Genomic DNA, 18,377 nt, shown 5'->3' with positions numbered 1-18,377 from the left:
AGTATTTCATTTCACTACATTTTTTAGTTTGCAGATTTGCTTAAAAACATAGCTTTAAGTTCTAGAAAAGGAGCTATTGATGCATGTTGTGGTTTAACCCAGCTGGCAACCAAATACTTTGTAGCCCCTCACTCAATGCCCCTCTCTGCCATGATGGGATGAGGAATAGAATTGGAAAATAATAAAACCCCATGAGATATTGAAATAAAAAGTGAAAGAAAGTAAAATATAATAATAATAGTAATGAGAAGAGAGGAAACAGGAGGAATGAAAGCCAAGAAAAACAATAAAAATAAAATTAATTGCTCACCACCTGCTGACTGTCCCCCAGCTTGTGTCTCTCCTTGAGCAGTGATTGGCTTCTTCTGGTCAACTCCTCCCAGTTTATATACTGGCCATGATGTTCTGGGGTATGGAATATCCCTTTGGCCAGTTTGGATCAGCTGTTCTGACTGTGCTGCCTTCCAGCTTCTTGTGCACCTCCACACTGGCAGAATATGAGACACTGAAAAGTCCTTTGACTTAGACTAAGCACTGCTTAACAACAACAAAAACATCAGTGTGTTACCAACATTATTCTCATCCTAAATCCAACACAGCTCTGTACCATCTCCTGAGGAAGAAAATGAACTCTATTGCAACCAAAACCAGGGCACTCTGCGGAGTGGTATTTATACTGATGTTGCATGACCATGGGTTTATTCTTTTTTGTATCTTTTAAAAAGAAAAATACTTTTTTTTTCTGAAGTGAAAAAAAAAAAGTCTTGGAGTCTGTTCAGAAATAGGAAAAGAGTCAACCTGGCTGTGTTGACAGTTTCATAGCTCTGCTTTGATGAGATTCTACCAGTATTGTTAAAGGATAATTCCTGCTGAAATGGTGAACCAGGGTGCTAAAATAAGACAACATTTTAGAAAAATGATTAGTAAGTATTAGATAATGAACATGAAGCTGACTTGTTTCATAGAGAGTGTTGAACAGTTAGGAGATACTGGTTGGGAAGCCTAAATCTGGTATATTATTGGTAGGTATATTTCTGTTCTAATCTAACTCCATAGAAATTGCAGAAGCCATATTAAGCTCTTCTTCAATTTGTTTCATACAGATAAAAGAATTTGCATCTCATGACTCACATATTTCCTGTTGTATCTTTAATACAGCCATTTTTAGTATTTTTCTTGCCTCTATCCTCTATTGGTATGCTTAGAGAGTCTGTGTGTAGGAGCTTGTTATTTCACCCGTGAGGCAAGGAGGAGTTCAAATCAATAGCAGTGTGTTGTTGACACTAAATGATGTTTCTTCTTGCCACAATAAGACTTGATTTTGTCATCCTAATGATGCTAGCTTGCTTCACAGAATAGGGATCAGCACTCTCTCAAATCAAACTTTACAAGTTTAAAAAGAAGGAAATACTAGAAAAATAATCCAGTATTTGTGACCAAACATATGCGTTGGCTTTGTAAAATGAATATTCAAGTTCTGTTTCATTTTATGGGGGAGCTGCTTTGCAAGGCATTTTGGAAGTCTGTTTTAAGGGATGTAAGATTGATCAGAGCTGACATTGATGAAAGTCTCATATTTTAAAAAGATGTTGCAGACATTATTTAAAATATAAGTTCGCATGAAATGTAGGTCTTAGTAAGACCTTGGCTAAAGAAACCTAACAAAACAAGAAGCTTCAAGCTAGTAGAAATTCTGTGTTTCACAGAAAAATCTTTGCAGCATTGCTTAGAAAGAGAATGTCTGCAAGAGGGAGTAAGTACAATCAGCAAGACATTACCAGGCCTAGTCCATGATTGCAGTCTACAGCATGGTCCAAAAGGAAAAAGCAGTTGTTCCTGACTCAAACTAAGGATCACACAGGGAGGCTGCAGCTATAGGAGGATGAGAATTTGAGAGAAATGGTGTAACCATGGTAAGCAATATTATGATGGTAGGAATTTCCTGGCTTAATATTGGTAGAAACAGTGGGTTATTAAGAGCACAGGGTCTTTTGTGTTGGACATCTGAAAGCAATTACAGAGTTGAATCATTCTATTACATTATCAAAATATCTACCTACTTACAACAATATTTGTGCATTTATTTACATAGTTTTTGTGGTAGGAAAGATGTTACCTTTTTATCTGAAAGAACTTTAAAAGGTATGTCTGCATGATTAAACATTCACATTGTAAATTGTTCTGTTTGCACTGTTATCATTGTTTTGTATTTTTATGCAAAACATGGCTTCTCAGATGTTCACAGTGTAAACTGCAATCTAATATTTTTTGATTTTACAATATCTCCCCTTCCCACTTCTTCTATAGGATATTCATAAATTCACCTTACGTAAACTGTCCATATATTGTGGTGTATTTCTGGAAGAGGAAATACCTCCTATTTTGCAGGCAGTGAAATAAATCCTCATGAGAATTACAGTAACTAGTTATATTTCAGTAATGGTAGTGAATATTATGTAAGCTTTAAGCAATATTTAGTGGGGAGTTTTTTATTTATGTTAACTGTGGGGAGTGGGTAGCATCTAAAAGATGACTAGCAACTTGAGAAACATAGCTTGTTGAGTTTATCAGCCTCAAATCCCAAATGTTTTTGCTGATTCTGTTTCATACTGAAATACGTTTTAATGATTTTGCTGATGTCTAGATAAGGATCACTTTGCAAGTTTGTCTATACTGACAAGACGCATCTACCTTGAATGTGACTTACTAGCAGCATGGTAGTAGTCAGAGTATTGTAATCTTGTTCATTCTGTCTCCAGTGCTGAGAGAAGCTAAAAATCAGTTTTTCTAGTGTAGCTACCACTTATTTGCATGAAGTTAGTATTCTTGTAGAATACCACCAGCATACCTTGTCCTGCCATGTGCAGGTATAGTATCTTACCATATGCATTAAGATGCCTATCAGAAAGAGCCTCTAACATCTTACTGACGATACAGTGAAGAGTCAAGAAGTTCAATGAAGAAAGTTATCCCTGTGTGGTGACTCTACTGAAGTAGGTTTTTCCTTTCAGCTGAAATTCTGATCTTGTAAACATTCAAGTGTAACTTAAGACAAGCTGATAGTAGCACTGAAGATGATGAATATATTCTCTACAGCATTATATTTAGTAAACATTAATTTTAGGCTATTTCTTTATTCCAGGCACTTGGATTTGACATATGGGTATAGCTGGATTTAACATTCCTTACTCTGTTGTGAGAATAAGCAAACATTAAAAACATCCCTTACAGTAGTTACAAAAGCAGCAAAAATATTAAGTGTGAAGAGCTTTATTATTCTTTCTTTCTTGATTGTTATTTATATTGAGTCTCATGTTTCTATATGTCAGAGTATGTGTGTAGTTAGTTCCATGTTTCAGTTGATCAGAATTTTAAAAGATCTGAGGCATCTGGGACAGTCCCATATTTATCTCAATTCCAACATTTCATACAAAATGTTTTAGATTAGTACTACAAAACTTAACTTTCGGTTAGTAAGCTTCAGCATGAAATTCATATGACTTAAACTTTTCCATTCACTTTTTTTACTTTTTTCTGGTTTCATACAGTTCATTTTCTATACAGTTTGTTTTTGTTTCTCTGCTAGGAAACTCCTTGTCCTGGTGTATCTAAGATATATTTTTTTAGTTGATTCAAAAGATAATTTTCTTAACATTTTCTTTCTCAGTTTCTGAACAGTTTTGTTTACTTTGTTATGCCTGCTTGTTCTTAATAAATACCTGTACTAGCTGGAAATGAAAAACTTGGAATTAGGAAGTTTATTTTGGTAACAACCTCAAAAAAATTTAAATATTTTGTTTCTCTTTAATCACCTAAAAAAATGCTATTCTTAAAATTTTCTTAGAGAGAGCCTTTATTGTATGCACGTGCATGCTATACATTCTTGGAACAATTAGTAAAACTACAGGCACATCTGAAGGCGTATTCTGCATTTTTAGTGAAACATATTTTGAATAACTAGCTGATCTATGGAGTAGAGTTGTCCATTGATTCTAAAGATATTTTTTTTTGTGCTCAGACAAATCAAGATGGTAATCATTTATAATTTCTTGCCTTCATGAAAAGGAGTGATGAATAATATGTTTGGAAGGAATGCATGAGTCATGAAATGGTGAGCTGGGCAATCATGGAAAAATTCACTTTAAAAATTTCCTTTTGCTTACCAGTATCTGTAATGTGAGTTCAGTTTTCTGTAGCATAATCCAGAAATTACAATGGTAGAGGTTTTAATAAAAATCTTGGGTGGATGAACAACTCCCCTAAGTTGAACTGAACATTGCTTGGTGGGTTATGAAAAGGAATTTTTTAACTCTCAACTAAAAGTGGTTGTGGATACAGTGATCAGAGGACACTCCCTATTCTTACCCCTGTTTGGATGTGAAAATAAAATGTCTTAAAATATACTACAGTTAATATGGAATGAAGTCTTCAAAGTATCTGCACTATTATGAAACAGCTTTTAAGAGAGCTGTTAAAATATTGATAACTTGGTAGAGCACTTCAAAAATTCTTTCTTATATTTCAGAGGAAAATCTGTGTAGCCAGTGCACATTTGAACCTTTTTGTGAGATATACACAGAAGAGAAGTTTTGTTACTAAATAGATGGTTCAATTTGTCATAGCTCCACCGGCCAAAAAAAAAAAATCCATCTTGTTTTCAGTTTTTTTCCTATACTAAAATCATCAAGGAGGTATTGAATAATTGCACAGCAGAATCAAGCACCAAATCTGAGTCCCGGGCAAGACTCACATAACCAGCTGTTGTTCTCCCTGCAGTGACCTGGGCTAGGCAGCCTAGCATCTGCCTCTGTTTTCTTTTCAGTGACCCAAGCCAGATTTCTTCAAAGTCTATTGCTGATATTTTCCCTACAGTCATTCATGCTAATTTCTTTTACAGGCTACAGCTGGTTTTGAAAGATCTTTTCCATTTTCTTTTCTGACTTCTTTCTGTAAATTTAAAGTGGTGATTTTTTTTAAATCACCAGGTAATCTTGACCATAGGACTGTTCTGGTTGTCTTGCTTTAAGGTATGTGTCAGCACTGTACAAAAAGGGTAAATTAGATTTACTTTCCAAAGGAAGGTTCAGTCTGGTCCTTATGGAAGAAGAATCCTGATCTTGAACTGAGTTCATTACAGTCATTTAACTTGAGAGAATCAATGTGTTGGTGGTGGCTTGGGATGGAGCAGAGCTCAGAAAAATCCAAAGCAGAAAGGTAGATATTTTGCTCTGTGAACCAACAGTATGAAAAGATTGTGTGGTAAAATGCTCTAAATGAGAAGAAATGGCTATTAATGATATAAAACTGTTAATTATGGGATTAAGCTGACCTCAGGAAGGCAATATTGCTAAATAGCTAAATGCAAACCAATAAAGTGTAAGTTTGCAATTTTGGTGGAGATGTGGCTCAGCTTTCGCAGTTGCTGCTAATGGAAATTACGGAAAACATTTTAAAAGGACTAATTTTTTAAAAAGAACCCAAAAGATTGTGGTTCTCTTGTTTCTTTTTTTTTCCTATAAAGCATTCAAATCTTAAAGTAGGAACCAGAGGTTTCTGGCTCTTTGCACATTTATTTTAGGAGAGATCATGCACCTTGCTTTCAGTTTGCAAAATCAAAATTACTTTGACAACTTCAGTTTATGTGGATAAGTGAATAAAAAGTGAAGTAAAGGTGAAGTTTATGTGGGCAACTGAAGTAAAAAAAAAAATACTCTGGCTACTACTGAGTGACTAAATTTTTCTTTCACTGAAAATGCAAGTGATATGGATAACACAAACATTTTAGCCTTTCTAGATCAATATTAAGTGCTTTTTCAGCTATCTTTGTTCTGGGACAGATTGGTTATTGTCTGAATAAATGCTACTCTGCGGTCTAAACTGAAGCATAATAATGATGACTCTTTGGGAGAGCCACTTCAGGTACTGAAGAAAGTAGCCTTGCAAAGCTCCTTCCCTAGCCTTGTGTTTTCACCACTTTTATGCAGTCTGCTGCTTGCACATACAGGCATTCTTTTGCTATGTTGGTTTTAAACTTTATTAATTTTCTGATCTTACTACATTAGTGCTAGTTCAAGGAAGGAGTGAAAAAAAGACAGTTGAAGGGGGTAGGAGACAGTCATGAAGCAATACTCAGACCCAGTTCTTAGGAATGGTGAGAACAATAGTGCTGCCAGATTGATGAAATGCACTGGTATTAATTGCTTACTGTCTCCTTAAATTTCTCTGTTTGTATTTTACAACAGCAGGAGTAAAAATGATGTGTTTTACTACTTTTGACTCTAATTTACTCATTTCTGCTGTTCTTGGTCTTCTTCAGAAAGTACAACATTGTTTTAAAAACTTCTCGACACCAGAAAAAAAAATGCAGGAAAAATGCCTGTACTGTTGGAAAAAAATTAGTTGTTTGGCTCAATATGATAGGATTTTTCTTAAGTAAGTTCCCTGTGATGCATTCTTTCTTCAGTGTTCCAAAGCTGTCTTAAGGTAAAAATGTATGTGTAATTTTATAAGGCTTAATTGACATCCTCTGTACAGGAATTCAAATTTTATCTTGCAATTTTTCTCATATGCACCTCTATTAGTTCTTCCATCTTGTAAGTCTTTGGTTTTCAACATTTACCTGAATTTTTCCCTTCAAAACCTTTCTTTCTAGTTCTTTTGCTGTTCTGGTACAGACAAGAATGAATGTTCAAACCCCTGTTTTCAAAACTCATGCTCTGGTTAGATTCAAGATATGTGTCAGTCCTTGTGAATATTAATATTTTGATGTCAAAGAAATATTTTAATGCAATTATTTCATTAAGATCCTGCTATCAACTACAGGATTTTGTTCACATGATGCTTTCAGAGCCTTAAAAATAACAGAAAAATAATGTGCTTGACAATATTTGAAAATGTGTATATATATTTTTATTGCCAGTGTTGTATACAAATAACTTGAGCAAAACCTTTTATGCTTTCCCGTAAATCAAATTACAGATTGACATAATATTGAAGGTTAGAAGACTCCATTAGAGATCATCAAGTGCAACCTCTTATCTCCATGCAGGCTCAGTTGGAGCAGGTGTTTAAGGAGGTTGTGTCATTGGGTTTTGAGTATCTGCAAAGGTGGAGCCTTCACAACTGTTCTGGACTACCTGTTCCAGTCTTTGATTATAAGTAAAAGAAGTTCTTAGTATTTTTAAATTAGTTTCCTTGTATTCATATCCATTAACTTTTGTCTGTTGACTGGTTGCCATTTAAATGAATTGGGCTCAGTTTTCTGCACTCCTTCCCATCAGAAATGTCTAGAAATAGATAAAAGCCCCAGAGCATTCTCCTCTGTGGGCTGAACAGTCCCAGCTCTCTCAATATCTGCTTGTATTTAATATGCTTAAACCCTTCATCACCTTTCAGACCCTTTGCTGGGTACACTGCAGTAAGTCCATGTCTTTCTTATACTGGGGAGCTCAAAACTGTATTGAGAATTCCAGAAGGATATCACCAATGCTGTCTAAAGAGGAAGAATCACATCCCCTGACTTTCCAGTAAAACACCTTCTAATGATCTTTACCTCTTTGCTGTGAGTTCTCATGGTTGGCTCATGTTCAGCATGGTGTCCACTAGATTGCTTGGGCTCTTTTCTGCAAAGATCTGCAGATCCTTGGCTCTCAGGCTGTAGCGTGGCACATGGTGTAATTCTTTGTGCTGATTTATGTGAGGCTGACCAGCTTGTAAATCCATGGATCCTCCTTTGTGCTATTCTTCAATAGAAGAATTGAGTGGTGGCATTTTGTTTACTGATGTGCTTGGGACCCTGCTTTGATCTCTACACTCCTTCACGTATGACTTCAGACCAGTTTGTGTGTCTTTGCTTCAATCTCATGTATGATTTGTTCTTGTATTTGAGCTCTGTCAGCTGCTGCTTGTTCAGCCGTTTAGGTCTTCTACCACATTTGCTCATTTTCATAGTTTTTGGCATGTACTGTTCTTAGGGTTGAAGGAGGACATCCCTGACAATTAAGTTTTCCTGGACCCTTCTATCTATAGCCATCTGCCATGTGATTCATCCAAGCAGATCCCTGAACAGGTCATAGTCTCCTCTGCTGAAGTCTGGGCTTATGACCCAGCTTTTTTCTTTCTTACCTCCTCTCAGAGTGCAGAATTCCACCATCTTGTGCTAACTGCAGCTAAGGTCGTCTCCAGCTTCTATATCCTTAATCTGTTACTCTTTGTGTGTAAGTATGGGATCCAACAGAAGGTCTTCCCCTCAATAGCTCCTTGATAATTTGTGTCATGAACTTGTGATCCACACACTTCAGAAAACCTCTGGATTGCTTGATCCATGCTATGTTGCTCCTTTAACCTGGCAAGGTTAAACTGTGCAAGGAGAACAAGGTCCTGCAAATGTGAGGGGAGTTGTAGGGAGTGTTACCCGAGGAACCGTTCCACTGAGAGATTTGGTTTGTAAAGGTAAGAAAAAATAGTGCCTTTTCAAAAGGGAGAAAGGGAGAATATATGGAGTAAGTTTAAAAGAATAATTACTTGCTTAATTCATATTAGGAATTTATCTGATTAGATAGAAAGGATTTGGGATTTAATTTTTACTCAAATACTGTATATGAAGCAAAGGATTAGTGAATATTTTGCTAAATAGCTGAGAAAATTGCAACTAAATATTTTGTATTTCCTCATGCATTATTAACATTGCTTCTGTGAAAACATGATCATCCTCACTATTTCTTTTTGACAGCAAATTCCACAAAAAATTCTGCTAACAGATTATTAAATAATTGGGAGAACGACTGGAGGAGGAAGGGGTCACATAGTAGAATTGTCATAAGCCCTGTGATGCCAGGTTTCATTTTCTGATATTCAGTCTTTTTCAGCCTTTTACCTTCAGTTACATTTTTAAAATATATTGTTGTTAGAACTATAACTGAATTTTAATGGTATATCTTTTTTCTTTCTGAAGTTTTAGAATTGAACAGTTAAAGCATCTTAGAGACCTCGTGTTTGAACGTATTTGAGCTTTGGAAGTTGCAATGTTCTAGTTTTCTTACATTGTTCTCAAGTAGATAGTGTGCCCATAATCTTAATAATCTAAGAACAGCAAACACACAGCTGAAGTGCATTCCATTCATTCAGATAAGAGGCGTTACTTGTTCCATATGGTTGTGTCTACCAACCTGTTAGCTAAAACGTGATTAGAAGTTGAGTTGCTTTCTCTCATGCTGCCTTTGTTATGCTGATTATGAGAGTATGTTGCTCCCTAAGTCTGGGCATTTTGTTACATAGAGAGTGATTTTTCACTGCAAAATTACTGTGGCTTTTATTTGTTGTGTGAAGTAGCAAAATGAAGTGGTTTGTGTGATGCTTGTTTGTGCAGAATGCAGAAAAGATCATAGCATATGCTGGTTTTGATATATACTTATAGCTGCCTTATTTCATGGATGGGCTAGATATCCCCCAATATGTGGACAACATGAACGAGGCCTGCTTCTACTACTAAATAATAATTCTTTACTCTAATCGCAGAATGAGCCAGGCTGGAAGGGACCACAGTGGGTTATCTGGTCCAATCTTGCTGCTCCAGCAGAGTCATCCTATGGCAAATGGCACATCTAAATGATTCTTGAATATCTCCAGTGAGGGAGACTTCACAACCTCTGTGTTCCAGTGCCTGGTCACTCACACAGTAAAGTTCTTTCGCATGTTCAAGTGGAACTTCCTGTGCATCAGTTTCTGCCCATTGCCTCTCTGTCCTATTGCTCAGCACCACTGAGCAGAGCCTGGCTCCATCCTCTTGATAGCCCCTCTTCAGATACTTATAATAATGAGATCTGCTCTCGGTTATCTCTTCTTGAGGCTAAACAGGCCTAACTCTTTCATCCTTTCCTTATTAGAGAAATGCTTGAGTCCCTTAATGGTCTTTCCATCTTCTACTGGACCCGCCCCAGGAGCTCCATGTCTTTTTTTTTTTGGCTGAGAGGAGTCCAGAAGTGGATGCAGCCCTCCAGGTGTGTCCTCACCAGGGCTGAGTAGAGGGGCATGATCACCTCCCTTGCTCTGCTAAAAGCTCTTTTTTTAATGATTCCCCTGGTCTTCTTGGGCAAACTGCTGGCTCATGGAAAGCTTGCTGTCTACCAGGACATCTGCAGCTTCTTCTGCAAAGCTGATTTCCAGGCCCACAGCCTGTGCTGTTGCATAGGGTTATTCCTTCCCCAGCTGCCAGAAACTACATTTGCCTTTCTTGAGTTTTAGAAGGTTCTTCCCTTCCCTTCTCTCCAGCCTGTTCATGTCCTTATGAAAGGTTGCACAGCCCTCTGGAGTATTGGCCACTCCTCCCAGCTTTGTGTCATCAGTGATCTTGCTGGTGAGGCATCTGCCCCTTCATCCAAGTCACTGATGAACAAGTTCAACAATATTGGGCCCAGAACAGAACTCTGATGAGCACCAGTGGTGACAGGACTCAAACTGAACTCTGTGCCCCCGATTACAAGCCTCAGGTTCAGCCAGTTCTCAATCCACCCCACTGTTGACTCATCCAGTCCACTCTTCCTGAGTTTGCCCATGTGGATATTGTGAGAATGTCAAAAGTCTTGCTGAGGTCAAAGTGGACAATACTCACTGTGCTCTCCTCATCCACCCAGGTATTTGTTTCACTACAGAAGGCAGTCAGGTTGATGGTTGAGCATGATTTACCTTCATTGAATCCACACTGACTACTTCGGATCACTTCTTGTGATCCATGTGGATAGAGATGGCCTCCAGAATGAGGTGCTCCAACACTTTCCCACGGATTGAGGGGAGGCTGATTGGCCAGTAGTTCCCTGGGTCCTCCTCCTTGCTCTTTTTGAAGATCAGGGTGACATTTGCTTTCTTCCAGCCTTCAGGCACCCCTCCTGATAGTCATGGCCTTTCAGAAAGGACCATGAGCAGCCTAGCTGTGGTGTTCTCTAGCTCTCTTAGCACTCCTGGATGCATCCCTCCAGGGCCCATGGGCTTGTTGATGTCACGTTTAGCTAGGTGTTCTCTAACCCAATTCTCTTTGACCAATGGAAAGCCTTCCTTTCAACATTCCTTTACCCTGGTCTCTTGGGTCTGAGATTTCTGAGGTCTGCCCTTGTCGGTGAAACCAAGACTGGCCCCAACTTTCCCATCACCAACAAGGCATTCTCTGTTAGTATAAGGCTGAGCAGCCAGCACACCATTCTTTTTGGGATCCTCTGCTACCTGTCTCACACAGTTGTCACCCGTGCTTTTCCAGGAACCTCCTGGACTGTGAGTGCTATACTGTATTCTTCTCTAGCATTCCTCAGGTTGAAGTTGAAGACCCCCACAAGAATCAGGGCCTATACCTTTGAGGCTGCCCAAGAAGGCTTCGTCCACTTCCTTGTCCTGATCAGGTGTCCTGTAGCAAACAGCCACAGCAGTGTCACCTGTGCTAGTCTGCCCTTTTATCTTAACCCATAAGCTCTCAACTCACTCATCATCCATCCCAAGACAGAACTGAATGCATTCCATGTGTTGCCTCACATAGAGGGCAACTTCACCACAGCACCTTCCTGGTCTGTGTCTCCTAAACGGCGTGTAGTCCATCATGACAACATTCCAATCAGGAGCTCTCCTGCCACATCACTGTAATCTCATTGAGACCAAAGCCCTTTGGTCTCAATTGCACACCTGTCTTATTTTTCCAGTTTGTTTCCCATACTGCTTGCATTGCTTTACAGCACTTTCTAAAAAATATTTGATCATGTCAATATCCTAGTGGTGGTGAAAACGGACACCCTCTCATCCTGTGTTGTGGTTATGGCTCTGGATTCTTGTACTCACTGATGGTATCTTCTCTTAAGCCTCCTTTTGCTACCTTGGTGGTTGCTATAGGGTTCCTTTCTCACACCTCATGTCTGTCAAGCCTGGCTATGTCCCTCTTCAAATCTAGTTTAAAGCTTTTTCAGTGAACCCTGCTGACTCCTTTGCTAAAGTCTGAGCTAATGTCATACTCCCCTGTGTGAAGTCACTTCCTATCTAATCTCAATTTTTTTCATCTATTTCAGTCATTGAGAATGATCACTATGTGTGGGAAGAAAAACAGACTTTACAGGAAAATGGACCCGAATGTCTGAGCTGCAATAATGATTTTTTGGACTTGAAAATTAGATTTTTACACATTGCTGGTTTAACTGGGCTGACCAGCTGAGTGATCCGAATATTAAAACTAAAAATAAAACAAAAGTTGCCTCCTTCAAAAGAAGGGGAAGAAAGGGGCCATTTTTGCAATTTTTTTGTCAAGTATTTCTAAGTTGATGTCCTTGACTTTCTTTGATGAAACTCTTGGGAGTGAACTTTTTGGGTTTGGGTTTCTTTTTTTTCTTTTCCCCAGAGTCTTCTGCAGGTTTCAGACCTTTCTTAAAATTAATTCAATGTCTCAGAGGTTAGGTCAACATCTAGGGATAGTTCAGAGACTGGATTTTAACCTTTACTTAGGTCAAAAAGGTACCAGGTACTTAATGGGTAAAAAACCCAGGGTTTTTTACAGGCATTGTAGAGCTCTCCTTAGCATTTTCCTAAATTAAATTCTCTCTCATGTGTTTCAGTCTTGGAAATGCATTGTTTAGGGCTTCTATTCAGAAATGTACTCAACAGGATTCATAACTTTGGCTTACCTTTCATACCTTGTACGTTGCTGTGTTTTTTGTAATAGTGGACAGAAAATGGTTTATGGTAGCTCAGGTTGACATGTAGCTCTGGAGAATCTTGGAGGTTGAGCCTATGCTTTCTGCCAAAATGGTAATGATGGATGCACTGTTGATTTGTATACCTTCAGAAAGTGTTGCTGTGGGAATCAGGAGATGACAAGTTCAATCCTTAACTCACCACCACATACGCTCTGTGGCCCCTCTCTGTCTCACTTCCTTTTGATAATGTGGAAATGACAGATTTACTGAATGGCAAATACAGATAAAACTGAGTGTTTCTTTCTTCTTCCTCAAGGTTTTGTCAGAATGTACAAATAGCTGTGATGAAAAAAAAGTGAGGAAAGGAAGCTAGATTGATGGAGGTGAAAAATCACACCAAGAGTGACTGAGGAAATCTGTGAACCTATGCCTTAGGTGAGGATGTTTTGTCAAAACTGACATTTGCCAACATGATACTTCTTTTGAGATAAATACAAATATGAATTTACCCAGTACTTGCTTAGGACCATTTCTTTAAAGCAGGCGTTATTGGCTGTAGATAGACCCAGAACTGATAGGAGCATGAAGAAATGCAGTTAGTTTCTTATATGCTGAAAACTGTGTATGAGAATTTCTTGTACACTTTGTATTCTTCTAAAGACAGCAAAGATTTCAGTGAAACTTTCTAATTGTGTATATTAAGGCTGATTTATTCTCCTCCTTGGGCTTCATCCTTCTCAACCCCATTTTTTAATCTCAGACAATTTTGTATTTAACCTTTGAAGAAACACTACTTAAAACAATACTACATCATTTTTGTGTGAGAGAGATCATTTTGAGAGTCTACGATCATATCAATAGCTATAATTGCATTTTAATCAGAAAAAGATCAAATATTGAATTATTTTTCTTGCCAGAATTACTTCAGCCTCTGATTAGCCTATTATTTTCTGTGACCAGCTGTCACTTCCAGCACTTTTGCCTAAGAGTATAAACAGACTCCACAGATTTTTATGGTGGGGGCTTTTTTGGTTTGGGTTTGTTTGGTTTTTTATGAGAGAAATAAAACTTCATTGTGTACTTGCATTCAGGACTCTTTATTAATGGAATTGATGTCCAAATCCATTTTTCTCCTAGTCAAAAAGTCCTTGAACTTGTTCAAGAAAGATGCCATAACTAGTTGGCATCAAATTTAGACAAAAAACCAGCTTCCTGGATCTGTTCATTTATAGGACCTGTGTCTGTACTCTATAAGGAACAGGCAGCTTACTTTGTAATTTTTTTAAATTTGTTAACAGTAAATGCTTTCTTATAAATCTAGATAACTGACTGCAATGGCAAATGACTTTTGGCTTAATGATTTGATGCTGGGATCAAGTGTATTTTTGTCTTTGGTCGGTTTCCCAGAGTACGTTCCCTCTGTCTACTGAGACCTAAGGTTTTTGAAGGTGTTTTTGGCCCAGCTTGTGAGGAAAGCATAGAGACCAATACCTAGCCTGTGATTTAGTTCTCTAACTTATGCTTCATTTACATTATTGCTTTTTTAAAGATATTTTGGATTGTTTTAGAACATCTCCTGTCACAGTGACGAAATTACTCAGCCATTATAACAGTGTCATTCTCTTGAAAATTTTGGGAGGTTGACTTCAGCTTGTGCATGATTGGTTGCAGAGGATTTTGCATTTTAATTGAAGAAAGGAAATACCCTACTACAGAGTAAAATTTGGAGCACAGCTTTTACAGTCTTACTAAAAAGGACAATTGAGATTTGAGAAATACATAGGATAATTGCTTTCAAATAAATTATTGTGAATTTCCTGTGTTTGTGAAAATTTTTTGTGTTGTTAAAAGCAGTGTGAAAATATATTTTTATGTCAGCTATTTTGGACTGTACTTTTCTCTGTATTGAGATTAATGTTGAGAAAAAGGGTAAGGCATTTTTGTTATGGCCAATTTATTTTATTTCAGACTGTATTATCGTTTGGTGAAAGCCCTATTGATTAGCCTTCATAGCTTTACAGAGCTCTTCTTGTAAGCACTTAAAAGTTTGAGTTGTCTCCATCCCATAGGACAGAAAGAAAGCTGTTAGTACCATGAAATTCTTCTGTATGTTTCCAACAGGTTGAAGCCTCCTCTTGGAATGCAGAATATTAGCACATTAATGTTATTAACCCCTTTAGTACAAAATGGTTTTGGAAGCAAAAATATTTTTGTATCTTCAAAGTCTAGGTTGTTTCTTCTATGTCAGTACAGTTTCTTAAAGCTGAAAAATGTGTTGCTGTGCAACAAACAGATGCTGCTCTAACAATGCAATACATTATGTACAAAAATGATCTTGGTTTTAATCATAGATGCTGATTTAATGAGAGAAGACTATCTTACATCAAAAATGGATTTAGGGTGTGATTTTGTTTTCTCTATGTTTTCTCTACATAATTAATAGGAATATGGTACCTTATATATTCTCTTTTAAATTTGAAAATGTACTTTGGTTTTATGCCATTTTATACTCCTGTTTTCTAATTCTGCCTTGTACAATACTCTTTTTTAAATTCCTTTTTTGTGATATGAACACAAGGGCATTAGTAAATCTTGTATCTTTAGTGTATTTCCTAAGAAAGTATTGCCTTTTTACAGAATCATTATGTTCACGTTAATCCTTTCATTTTGCACAGATCTTCTTTTTCATTTATTTTCCAAATGTTTCCTTTCTGGTGTTTTCATCCTGCATTTGCCATCTTACATGTGGGACATATAAGATGTTTGTCTGTAAGTAATGTTAGTTTATGGATCAGAAAAACAATGCTCATCAATATCTTCAGACACTATCAGTACTTCATATCTTGAGAACACGCCTGACCCCCTGGGAGCATTTCATTGTTGATATCTCATCAGTTTAGCTTTCATTTTATTCTGCAGATATTTTGTAACTTAACTTCAGTTGCTAACTCTAATCCCTTCTATCACCAGTACAAATTTTGATTGACAATTTTACTTTTAGATAAAGTCAGATAATACTATACTTGGGGGGGAAAAAGTCTTCATATTGTGTTTTTAATTCCACTGAACCCAGCAGAGTTAAATGTAGTTTGGATGCACAGGGAAGAATTAATGATTGGAAGATACAGAGTTGGTAAATTATTTATTCTGGCCCTGAGGAAGCTGAAAAGCTGAGTGAAAGACTAATAAATCATTTGTGGTAGTGCTGGTTGTCACTTCCAATTATTTTAGACGGTTTTGTGATAAACTGCAGCACCTGCTAGATATCCCTGCACCATCCCTTGATGCTTGCAGTGCAGCTTGTTCAGTCGATTATCAAAGGCAAATTTGTCTAAAGTTTCCTCAGGTTGGAAAGAGAATTACTTTTCTCAGTCACCCCTTCCCCCATTTGTTAAGTTCCTTTTTCATTGCATGCATGTAATAGGCAAAATCAATGATATATGTAGAATTTTATTGACATAATGTACATTCAGGTATGGTTGATGAAACCACTGAGAAACAGGATGAAGGGTGATGTGTCTGTGAGTGTAAATGTACCTTTGAAAAGCTTGCTTGCTTTCATCTTTCTGAATAGCAGTTGTTTCTAAGGTATGAAAACTAGTCCTCTGTTTTTCTTGTCCTCTACTTTTGAGGATTATGTTGCAGCTGGTGCTGAAGTTACAGAGAAGACGAACTTGAATAGCAGTTGACTTTGTCACTTGGTAAACCTTTCTGCCACTTTTATCCTAAAGGTCTTAGTTTAAAATCATGATTACATGTACAGATCATACATGATATGTATGCATGCAACATTTGCATTATCAGATTAAGGCAGAGAAAAGTAGTTGAAGGACTGGAGAAAAGATTTAGGAAGAACACTGGAGTGATTTTTAAAAAGGGAAAGTAGCAAAATGTTGGAAAGATTAAGGCTGTTGTTAGAGAAAAACTGAACATGAGATAAAAGGTGAAGAAATAAAGAACTGAGCTGGGTTAGTGGAAGGCAGCTCTGTCTTTATACCACTTCACTGAGAATAACACTGTTAGTCATCATCTCGTATAGCTGCAGTCTGCACACCCTTTTCTCTGAGACAGAGGAACCAGGCCTACCCTGAAAATACTTGTCTTTCCAAACTGAGGAAGTGATAAAATATAATGCCATTCTATCTGCATTGCTTGCAACATTCTGGATTGTCATCTCAGAAAAGATAAAAAGAGTTTCCGAAAGTTGAGCTCAAAGTTTACATTGTGTGCTGTCTGAAGGATGGGGAGGAGGGAGCTCCTGATTGTTCAAGCGCTTAACACGTTCTATTTCTGCTCATCTTGGGGAAAGAACTGCAAAGGTTTAAAATTGCATTTATATTAAAATAAACTAAGTGCAAAGTAGGCAGCTTAAAGCTGTTGAGATTCTCTTTCATGTCTCTGTTACTGGTGAACTAATGCATCTTAACACATAGTGCCGAAGGACTTGCTTGTAGATGTTGAATGCTGTAACTTTACAGTTACACGGTAAGATTTCAGTATCTTCTCAATTATCTTCCTAACCTCATCCACCCATATAACACTGAATTCTGAATATTCAGGGTCAGTACAACCTACAGCTCCAATCCTTGCAAGGTGAACAATTCAAGTTTTTAATACTGATTTCTGTTTTTCTGTTACTGGGTCCCAACTTAGAATTTCAAGTGAAATCTTTGTCATAGGAAGTGATGGTATTTTAACACAGATACTTAGTTCAAGAAAAAGCAGAGAAGTGACTGACTAAAATCAAAATTGAAAAGGCTTTGTTTTCTTATTTTAAATCTTGTTCAGACAGACTTGTTTTTTTTCAGACTTGTTCCTTCTGTAGGTCAGGAAGGAATCAGATGAAAAATTCAAGCGCAGTCACCTTGTTTCCCCACATGACTTCAATACAGAAAGAGATCTGCAGAATTTCAGCTCTAGATCTGTGAACTTTAGGAAAGCTCCATGAATACATTGGTTCAAATTTCAGCAAGTAGAATCTAGGTGCCAGAAAAACACTCAAAGCTCTGTCAAGGGGTACTTGCTGTCTGTGGGGGCAGGACTTTTTGCTTTTTCCTGGAAGGTTATTTTATTGTATCAGTGTCTGTTATTTGCAGCCAATGATGACAGTATAGAAATGCAGGCTGTAGGAACAGATTTATATTATTATAATCATGTTATTATTTGAGAATATTTCTGTAAGCATAGTATATCTGATAGTAACAGAAAAATCAGTGGAATTATTCCTGCAACTTGAGTCAGCCATTTATTCATGATTTGAACGTAAAGACTTACATGGACATTGATCATCAACTTTTTACTTTCTTAATGTTCACAAGGAAAGGTTGTGTCTGTAGTAAATTTGGCTTTCAAAAAACATATTTTTACCGTAGTAGTTTTGTATTTATTTATTGCTAAACATAACTAGTACATTTCTGCATTTTTAAAGTAGTTACATTTACAAAAATATATACATATTGTTTACATGTACAAAATTAATGTTTTTTAAATTTTGCATGAAAATGAAAACCCAGTTAATTTATTTTTAGGACATTTCAAATTCCTGTTCAGTTCACACTGAGTTAAGTGCACAAAGATAGTGATATGTTGGGTTTTTAACATGCATGTTAAATGGGTAGGACAAAAAATGCATTTTGAAATGAAAATGGATTTCTTCAATGAGATATTTATGATAAACTGAACTGGTAACTCTTCTTTCAAAAGGGTGAATTTTAT

The 18,377-nt window shown here is 37.1% G+C and overlaps 1 protein-coding gene across 10 annotated transcripts in view; it reads left to right on the top strand.

Moving 5' to 3' along the window:
• The window catches only part of TBC1D5 (TBC1 domain family member 5), a 315,243-nt gene that overhangs the window by 32,031 nt on the left and 264,835 nt on the right, over positions 1–18,377 (top strand). Inside the window, exon 1 of one of the 10 annotated variants that reach the window (XM_064704598.1) lies at positions 13,050–13,097. The exons of the other annotated variants lie outside the window; for them this stretch is intronic. The gene's annotated coding sequence lies outside the window, so the exon portion shown is untranslated. Of the gene's footprint in view, positions 1–13,049; positions 13,098–18,377 lie in introns of those variants that run through there. 10 annotated transcript variants of the gene reach the window in all.

This window comes from Zonotrichia leucophrys, chromosome 2 (genome assembly GCF_028769735.1).
Source record: "Zonotrichia leucophrys gambelii isolate GWCS_2022_RI chromosome 2, RI_Zleu_2.0, whole genome shotgun sequence".
Classification (NCBI taxonomy): Eukaryota; Metazoa; Chordata; class Aves; order Passeriformes; family Passerellidae; genus Zonotrichia; species Zonotrichia leucophrys.
The sequence above is the reverse complement of the archived record's forward strand: the minus strand, read 5'-3'. Positions and strand labels throughout refer to the sequence as shown.